Here is an 11,093-nt window from a genome sequence, read left to right on the forward strand (position 1 = left end):
GATGATACACTGCACCTGGTGATGGATAGTGGCAGTGGACCAGGGGACGATACACTGCACCTGGTGATGGATAGTGGCAGTGGACCAGGGGATGATACACTGCACCTGGTGATGGATCCCATGTATCATCTCATTTTAAATTTTCTTGGGGGACTTCACTTCTCAGGAAGGACTAAGACACAATGGTCAAGAGAGGTAGTTTCTTCCTCCTTTATTCTTTTAGTTAAAAAGAAAAGTCCCCAAATCTCTGTTCACACTAATGTCATTTTAGTAAATCCTAGTCCCAGTTCATGTTTATTGTAAATAGTCTCATTTGTAAGCTTTGGTTTTGCTCTACATGTGAATGCTTACCTCTTCCTTTTTTGTTTTGATTTGTCTTGTTTGTTTTGTCATGGGGTGGGGGGATTGACTTCATCCATCTTGTCCAGGGAGCCCACATGTTGTGCCTCCTACCTTTGGGTTACTTGAAAATTAGATCTGCTCCCACGTCCTTGATGGAAGTAGCTGATAAAAAGTATAAACTGAACACTCCATGTAAATTGCCATTAATAGTTTTTGTATAGGAATTTGCCAATTTCATATACTTGAGTGTGAATTTTACCATCATTTATACACCTTACCTTCAAAAAAATTAAATACAACAACCTTCTTTAGTTTAACAAAATTGCTTTACTGAAGCTCAGAAAAATTTTAGGCAAAAGCAAACAAACAAACAAACAAACAAACAAACCAAAACCCTCCCTGCCTTGCCCATCTATTATCTCTACCAAAACAGAGGAACAGTTCCGGATCTCAAGACCTTCTACTGATGCGTAATAAGTTCTTTCTCTTCTCACAGCTGCATTAACTTGCACTGTTTCTCTATCACTTGTTCATTCACAAGTGCTTGCAACTTACTTACTAAGTATGTTCCAAACAAAAAACAAAAAAAAAAACCAAAAAACCAAAAACAAAAAACAAAACAAATAAACCCTCATAAGATTTTGTAGATAAAAGACCTTTCTCCTCCTACTTGAAAGCTCAGATCAAATGAGCACATTGTCAGTCTCTGACATCTCACTGGTCTTTCCACTTTTCAAAGATATTCCAATTGATTGCAGAATGGAAATGGGAAACACAAGAGGGGAAGACAGGGGTGAGTTACAGCAGTGACTCTGAGCACAGTGCCCCTGGTGTCTGCTTGTACAATACTGGGCTTACCAGTTTAATCATATGGAAAGTGGAGTCCTCTTGTAAAATCTTTGCCTTATATATTCCATGAGACTCCCAGGATATGAGCCTAGGAAGCCATTTTGGAAATGGTAGTGAACCATTCAGTCCCTCATTTCAGGAGATATAATCAGATTCAGACTAGAAGATCAAATTTTCAGTCTAGAAATCCAATTTTCAGAGTACATTAGATGGATGGAAAAGAAAATCTTCAACAAGCAAGCTCCAACAACTTAATTTTTTCTTCCACAGCTTACATACTCTAGCAGTCTTTCAAGCAGTATTAAATTACAATGTGGTTACATTCTTGTTTTCTTCTAGTGAATGATTACAGTGAGTACCTGGGGAAAAAAAAACACGTTTCCCAATACCCTCACATGAGTAAATATTTCAATTGTTACAAAGGACAAAAAAGTATTCCCAAGAACCCACATATATTCATAACTAAGCAATGTACAAACAAAATTAACAAAGTGTAAGCAAGTCAAATAATTTTCTCAGCCACTTTCTCTTATTGGCAAATAGCAATTTGCAGTTACAAAGTAAGAATCAACTATTATAGTACTTATCTTAAAAAGTGATCTCATAAAAACTTAAAAGAACCACAAATCTAAACTTTTGCATAAAAAACAGTTATTATTTCTACTTTAAATCCTCAGGATGCATATCTACCAATTACCAATTTTTTGTTCAGTCATATTGAAGAGGTCAGCTCAGAAACTTTGGAACACTTGTCTACCCCCTCCCCTCAGAAGGAAGAGGCTAATTAACATTCCTGGTCAGCTCAGGAACTTTGGAAAGGCCACAGGACACTTGCTGGATGGGAGAGGCTGATTAACATTCCTCAGACAACAGGGGAGGGAACCCCACCTGCAGGGTAGACACATTCAGCAGGAGGGACCAACCCTTGCCACCTGCAGACAAGGGAAGTCCCTGCCACCTCATTCCCTAAAGACCAATCAGTTTATGTTCTGCCAATCATATTGTGCCTAGTCACTGTTCCTCTAGTTTACCCCTTAAACTGTATAAAAACTGACCAAAAGGGTCGCCATGCCACCTTCTGTGTAGGACGACCCCAATTCATTGGATCTTTAAAATTCCTCCTGCTTTTTGCATTGGTTCAATAAGAGGGTTTCTGGTACCCTAAGGCTCGAAGAGTCTTACAATATCAGGAAGCTGAGGACAAAAAATGGGCACAAGAAATTAATCATCAAATTTAGTGTGAATTTCAAAGCTTGTACAATGAAGTTGGACAGCCCTGGCTGTTTATATGCTAAGCTTGGTTTTAGAAGGTTTAAAAATGGTATCATAATACTCAAATGAGTTAAATTAAACAGCTTGGTCACTATCATCTTTAGCACATTTCTAATTAGCTGATAAAAGTAACTCATGTGAATGAATTCAATATCTCTGGTAAGGAATAACAGAAAATAAAACCATCCATCTTCCTATGGAAAGTAAATCAGGACAATGTGGACTTTTCCTACATATGGCCCTAGATTTAGAGTTGACTGTCCCTCCAGGACCCTCTCCTGGTACCCAGGGTGGAGCTGTTGGGTAGCTGTTCCCAGGAAGTGGCTTTAGTGAGAGCACCAGAGACTTACTGGTAGCTTGTCCTTAAAATGAAGAGCAGCAGCTAGCATCCTTCCTCCTCTCTGTCCTCCCAACCATGAGGTCAACAGTTTGCTTCACCATGGTCTTCCACCACGATGCATAGTCAGAGCACAGACCTCCTCACCCACAATGGGCTGATACCTCTCAAACTGCGAGTTTAAAAAACAAAATAAAGCAAGCAAACAAATAACAAACTCACAAAACTTTGTTTTTCATTTTGTTAGTTCTTTCAGAGTTTCATACAATGTATTTTGATCATATTCACCTCCTGGTCCCATTTCTCCCAGACCCATTCCCTCTGCTTTACCCACTCAATTTTGTGGTCTTGTTCTTATAACAGTAGTTTTAACACATAAAGAAGAAAAAGGTTCATCTCTAAACCCTTACTAGGCAAACTTCCTTTTTCAGTAGATAGTGGTTAACACAGAGACAAATGCTGATCAGAGGGCAAATTGTAAGAAACTGAAGACTTTCAGGCTCTAACTGGGATATCTATATCACACCCTTTTCTCCCAATATTCACTGTGAAACAGGGAACAGAAAAAAATTAAGGAGTTAGGGGAAGTGGATGACTGTGAAACTTCCCTCTTTATAAGTTAATTGTCACAGCTATTTGTCATACTGATAGAAAGTGGGCAACTCTAAACATACAAACACTTATAATGTGAAACTCTAATTGAAATGTATAAAATGAAGGCTATCATTGAGAGGTAGGTTCAGTGGTTGAGACCATTTGCTGCTCTTGCAGAGTATCAGAATTCAACTTCCAGTACCTGTCAATAGTCCCACATCTGTTTTCTGTCTTCTACAGGAATGCATATACACATACATAGACACACACAAACACATAAAGAAAAATAATGAAATAAATCTTTTTTTAAAAAATTAAGAAAAAATGACATGTAATCTGACATTCTTATTTACAATGCTAATTAAACTCTCACTATTATTTTAAATTATTCTTCATATAATGATAGATGAAGAATAACATTAATTATGCTGTATTGACACATGTCTTGATCAGAATCCCTTTGTTATAGTTAAATAATTAAAGGGAAATAGTAGGTATGCTTTATTAAAATTAAAATCAGTGTATGAATGAAGATATTCCATGGTACAATTCTTCAAACATTAAAGAAAAGATTTGAACTAACTGCTTAAGATTACTATTATTTAAACATGAATAAAGCTTACACGTAGACTTCTATAAATTACTAAATGAAAATTACTTAGAGTTAGTAGAAGTTCAGCAAGATAGCTAATAATATTTTATAAAGAAATTGTGTATATATTTAAATTAAAATGTGCATTTGATGGTTTAAGAATTGAATAGAGAGTCTTGTTTAAATACCAAAATATTTATAAAGCATCTTAGAAGAATATCACTAGGAAAGAATGTGAAATATACATAATAAAACTACCTGAAGTAAACATGATAAAACCAGAAAAACAAAAACATAAGCAAAAAAACCTCTTGAGATATTTTCCAGGTTTCTTATAAGGCCCAGAAACTGCATAAATAAAAGCTAAGAGGATCAAGCAACTGGTATAGCTGTACCACATCAAAAGGAAAAAGGTGACATTTCACAGATGACACTTGAAAACAAAGTATGAAGATAATTATAGGAAATGAGCAAATATTTCAAAGCATTGAACAAAAGCTCACTGAGTGTCAGATCCTGAGTGGCACAGCAGGTGACCCTCACAGCCCTCTCAGTTCCTAGAAAAGAATTCAATATGAAGTGGCAGATTGGAAACACCCAATTCTGTGGTCAGGTAAGGGAAGTCAAAATGAGATCAGAAAAGCAAAGTGGTTAGGCTCCTGCCTGTGCTCTTCCAGAGAAGATTGTTTATTTCTCAACTCTGGCTCCTGTATCTGACACATTGAAGGCCCAGAGTCTTCACTACACAGTAATAGCTTGTAGTGATTGCTTGGCATGGAATTGTACAATAAAACGTTCAGTAGAGTGTACAAAGCACAACACAAAATTAAAGCTATAATTCATGTTGATACTGATAGATATACATTTTTGTGCCACATCCCAAAGTGGGTCCCCATCTGTAGTCTTCAAATTTACGCTCTTGTTACAAATGTGAGGCAAATCAAGCTACAACTCTGAACATTTATTCTCTTTATCTGTCTACAGATAAATGGAACCCGTGCTATCCTTGAGTGACTTCTCTGATTCTTATCTAACCATTAGAAATGTACTTTCTAATGAGTGAGTAATCAACAATTACTTGTTGGTCAAGCCTAATATTTTAAACTCAAGTTATATCTTGAATTTGTGGGAAAGTTGAGATATGATTCTCTTATTCATGTATTTTACCCATTATAAAAATCAACTCATAATGTTTATTTACTCCTAGAGAGTTTTTAAAAATTAAACTTATATAATGAATTTAACTACTAGAAATTACTTTTTCTTTGTATCTTTGTGTATGTATATGTGGTACATGTCTGTGTTCATGTTCAAATATTTGTACATGTACATGCCACAAGATGTGTGAAAGTCAAAGGACATCCTCAGACATTGAACCTCACTTTCTACTTTTCTTGAGACAGGATTTTCTGTTTCCTGCTATAGATGTCAGGCTGGCTTACCCCACAAGTCTCCATGTCTTCTGCCTCCACTTCCCATCTCATTGCAGGAAGCACTGAGATTACAGAAGGGTCACCTTCATTTTTACACAGGTTCTGGGGATCCAAATTCAGATGCTCGTACTTTCCCAGCAAGTGCTTGGCCCAGAGATTTGATAGTCTGGATGAAATGTCTTAAACCACAGTGTAAGAAATAGCCTGGAAGGGCTGTGGAATGCAGTGCTCTGGACAGCGTATAGCTGTTACACATATTAAATCACAGAATCTGTAGGTATGTCCTTAGGACTTGCATGAGACCAAGCAGGTTAAAATTCTAGTATATAGTAGAAAACACTGCTGGGGTCCCATCCCTAGCTGAGGAGCTATTGACAATTCATAGCTCTTAGGGGAAGAACAATAAGTGTTCTTTGGTAGGTGTCCACTGATAGTTTTTCATGCTCCAGTAGATGAATCTACACCTTTAGGAATGTTAGCATGCTATTACCATTGCTCTTGATTACCCTTTGACACTTGAGAGTAAGACCCTATCACTGAAGACACAACATAAGAGTCAAACGACATGACTGAATCAAGCTGCTAGTGACCTGGAAGCTTCATCCCTACTGGCTAGCTTTCATAGTGCTATGAGGTGGTATTCTCTAATAATAAACAATGGATTAAAAAATACATGAAATTGAAAGGAAGATGTGTTGGAGAGGGCCTGAGCATGCGATGGAGGGATGGAGTGGGGAGTAGATGTGATCAAATACATTTAGGACTAGAGAGATTGCTCAGTGGTTAAGGGCAGCCGCTGTTCTTACAGAGGACTGGGGTCAGTTGCTAGCACCTATGTCATAAGAACATTAAAGAAGGGAAAGGGATCATGGGTAAATAAGAGACAAAATCTAGATGATTCTCTTATTTCTACCAAGAATACAGGGTAGAATGAAGGTAGAAGAAACCAAAACCACTCTTTGAAATTAGAAGTTGTAACTACATTTGTCATTATCATAATTAACTGGTTAATTAATCTCATGTTCTTATAATCACCTTTTATTAATTTTTTATTCACTTTACATCCTGATCACAGCCCCCTCATCTTGTCCCAGTCCCTCCTTTAAACACCCTTCCCACTCTCTCCTCCCCTTTTCCTCAGAAAAAGGAAAACACCCTCCTTGGGTAGGACCCTGCCCTGTGGCATCTAGTCCCAGTATTACTAAACACTTCCTCTCCCACTGAGGCCTAACTAGGAAGTCCAGTTGAGGGAAGGGGATCCAATGGAAGGCAACAGAGTCAGAGACAGCCCTGCTCCAATTGTAGAGGATTCACATGAAGACCAAGATGCACATCAGCTCCAAATGTGTAGAGGCCTAGGTCCAGCCCCTGCATACTCTTTGGTTGGTGGTTCAATCTCTGTGAGCCCCCATGGGCCCAGGTTAGTTGACTATGTAGATCTTCTAATGGTGTCCTTGACCCCTCTGGCTTGCTCAATTCTATCCCCAGCTTTTCCATAAGAATCCCTGAGCTCTGCCTGATGTTTCGATGTGGAACCCTGCCTCAGTTTCCATTGACTACTAGATGAAGTCTCTCAGGATACAGTTACGCTAGGTTCCTGTCTGCAAGCATAGCAAAATATCATTAATAGTGCCAGACACTTCTCCCATAAGATAGGTCTTAAGTTGGAGCAGTCATTGGTTGACTGTTCCCTCAGTTTCTACAGTCATCTTTATCCCTGCACATCTTGTAGGTAGGACAAATTTTGGATTGAAGGTTTTGTGGATGGGTTGATATCTCATTCTCTCCACTGGAAGTCCTGCCTGGCTACAGACAGTGGCCACTTCAGTTTCTATATCCCCACACTGGTAGGAATCTCAGCTAGGCACCCCTATAGATTCCCCATAGCCTCTCCTATGCCAGGCCTATAGCTAGTCCCAGAGATGCCCCACCATTTTTCATTCTCACTCCCAGACCTGCCCTGCTTCCTTCTACCCACAACTGATTGTTATCCCCATGTCTTTCCTCCCCACCTTTCCCACTCAGTTCCCTCTCTCCATCCACCTCCAATAACTATTTTGTTTCTCCTTCTGCGTGAGATTCACACATCCTTTCTTGGGGCCCCTTGATTACACAGTTCCTTTTGGTCTGTAGATTGTAGCACAGTTTTCCTGTATATTATAGATAAAGTTCACTTATAAGTGGGTACATACCATACATATCTTTCTGGGTCTGTGTTACCTCACTCAGGATGGTATTTCCTAGTCCCATCAATTTGCCTGCAAATTTCATGATGTCCTTGTTTTTAATATCCGATTAGTATTCCATCGTGTAAATGTACAAACATTTTAAAAATTCATTCCTTAGTTGAGGGACATTTAGTTTATTTCCAGTTCCTGGGTATTACAAATAAAGCTGCTATGAACACAGCAGAGCAAATATCCTTGTGGTATAGTGTGACATCTAATGGGTATATTCCTAGGAGTGGTAGAGCTGGATATTGGGGTAGAATATTCCCAATATTCTGAGAAACAGCCAAATTGATTTCCAAAGTGGTTGTACAAATTTGTACTCTCATGTGCAGTCCCTTGAGGTTTTTTATCTTTGCAATTCTGATGACTGTAAGATGGAATCTCAGAGTCATTTTGATTTGCATGGTCCTGATTACTAAAGATGTTGAACATTTCTTTGAGTGCTTCTTAGCAATTAGAGATTCCTCTATCGAGAATTATGTTTATCCCTGTACCCCATTACTTAACTGGATTATTTGCTTTTACAAGTACCTCCTAACATGAACAATGATACCTTTAAAACTGAGTTTCAGGAGAATGAATTACTGTATCTGTCATATTTCCACAAATATGAGAATGCAACTGCCCAGAGCCAGGGTTACATGTCTTTCTGCATCTCAGGATAACCTTCCAGGGCACCAGAAGTTCACTGAGAATTCTGAACATGTATTCTTGCCCACCACCTCCCTCTTGTGGCTCAATTAAATATATCACATTGATGTTGGGTATCAAGGAAAGGAAGCAGAAAATAGAGTCAGGTACAGTTGATTGGTACCAAACATTCATTGCCCTCCTGGCTCACAGGTCAGATCATAATTTCTCAAATTTTAGTGTAAGAAACAACATATGAAGATCTCTAACTCCTCCCTCTCCTTTCATCCACTGTTCTGTATTTATAACATGTGTTTCACCTCTCAGGTACAGCCTAGTCCCAGCACCTCTACATATAAGGTGTGTGTGTGTGTGTTTGTGTGTGTGTGTGTGTGTGTGTTATTCAAACTTCTCAATGAGCTTCCTTGTGACTTTAGCTTCCAGGAAGTGCTAAGTTATGCATCAGTGCATGATATGTTCCTAGCAGGACAACCAAGTTTCCTTGAGAACATTTCTACAACTTGGAAAACATGTTTAAAAGTCCAAAAGACATAATATTTAGTGCTAGATCCTAGGTTTTCTGGTTCTACACTAGGGTGCATATGTCTTATGTCATCTTGAATGAACTCAGTAATGAAGATGCAGAAGGTGGTCAGAATGATGGGACAGGACAAAAGGTAAGGACACAAAGAATACTTTGGAGAAATCTCCCTCTCTGTATGTCTCTGTGTCTCTCTCTTTCTCTGTCTCTCTCTTATACACACACACACACACAATTAGAAAAGATCTCCTAACTTACACTGTAGGTATGTGTCTTAGTCAGGGTTTCTATTCCTGCACAAACACCATGACCAAGAAACAAGTTGGGGAGGAAAGGATTTATTCAACTTATATTTCCACATTGCTGCTCATCACCAAAGGAAGTCATGACTGGAACTCAAACATGTCAGGAAGCAGGAGCTGATGCAGAAGCCACGAAGGAATGTTACTTCTGGCTTGCTTCCCCTGGCTTGCTCAGCTTGCTTTCTTATAGAACCCAAGACTACCAGCCCAGGAATGGCACCACCCACAATGGGCTCTCTCACCCTTGACCACTAATTGAGAAAATGCTTTATAGCTGGATATCATGGAGCCATTTCCTCAACGGAGGCTCCTTTCTCTGTGATAACTCCAGCTTGTGTCAAGTTGACACACAAAACCGTCCAGTACAGTATGGGTCCATAGTAACTTAAAACACTCCGAGTCTGACTCACTCCTATCCTACAAAGCTTTTCCACTCTTTCTTCTTCCTTGATCTTCCCTCTAATTCTTGAATTTGTTTACTGTGTTGCTGATCCTGCTAAATCTTTCACTCATCAACTCAGCACCCCTTGTCCCTGTTTACAGCTTAGACTGAAAATCAGCAGCTCTCCAGAAGTCCTCCAGGACTTCAGTGCATAATTAGCACTGTTCAGACACCCAGTCTGTAGACTGAACCAACTACAGAGTTCCATCTCTGCTATAAGACAGCAAAGGTTGGAGTACTCTAACAATACTGGGTGAGCCAACCTAAAAAAACAAAAAAACAAAAAACAAAAAAAACTTCACACACACACCACATATATATTAGCATATATTCATATATAGAGATTTATTCTGTCAGGTTGGGTCCTCTCAAAAGCCCTGACTAATATAGTGCAAACCATATAGAATGTTCTGTAATGCAACTGACTTAGCATTAATTATCCAGTGTAATAACAAAGATTAATATATTTGATTTGTGGCAATAAAAATGGTTATCAATGTTTTCCATAATGAATTTGGTTACTGCCAATAAAAATGATTGTTTTTCCATAATTGTTATTCTTTGTGAGTTTTACACCATGCATCCCAATCCCATTCATTCTCCAGTCCTTCCATATCCACCCTCTGCCCTTGCAAACTCCATCTGAAAAAAAATAAAAACAAAATAAAACAAATTAAATCTTGCTGTCGAAGGTTCACTGTGTCATGGTGTATCACATAGAATACCTTGTTGCCCAAACATCTTTACTTGAAATTTTTCACAGCAATGGTCTGATTCTAGACCTCTGGCTTTTTCTACACCAACATTAAGAGCAAGACTCTTCTCTGATACCCTGTTATTGAACTGAGTTATGGGGATCCCAGAGAGTTTGACAGAACTAGTGACAGATCTCTATAATCCCAGCATTCAGAAGGCTGAGGCAGGAGAATTTCTGAAAGTTCAAGGCCAGTCTGGGCTGTACAAAGACTCAGTCTAAAACAAAATGAGAAAAGTGTTGAGGTTGTATATGAGTTTTCTTTCTCCTCCCACCATAGGAGAACTGTCCTCAACACCAGTTCTGAGACAGAGGCCACAGTTGGGAGCATGTGAGAAGATTGATATGAGTCTGTCCCTGATTGAGGAAATGGTAGATTTTTGCCTGACACGCTATGAAGAACAAAAGGAACTCAAGACCAGGGCCTTCTGTTTTGTGTTTAATTATTGCTACATAACAAATAACCACAACCAGAGAGGTCACATATGGTCACTGTGATTCCAGACTCTAAACATGGCCAGATGAGTTCCTAGCTTTGGGGCCCCATTGAGCTGAGATCATGATGCTTGGAGGACTGAGATGTAATCTGATGTCAGCCTTGGGAGATCCTACTGAGCTCTTCTGCAATTGAGGCAATCACTCTTAACTGTTGATCCACTTCTCCAGCCCCTTTCTGGAATCATTTTAAAAACAGTTGTATCACGTCTCACACCAGAGAGAGATGGAAAGAGAGAGAGAGAGAGAGAGAGAGAGAGAGAGAGAGAGAGAGAGAGA

Source organism: Grammomys surdaster, unplaced genomic scaffold (assembly GCF_004785775.1).
Source record: "Grammomys surdaster isolate TR1022 unplaced genomic scaffold, NIH_TR_1.0 310, whole genome shotgun sequence".
Taxonomy (NCBI): Eukaryota; Metazoa; Chordata; class Mammalia; order Rodentia; family Muridae; genus Grammomys; species Grammomys surdaster.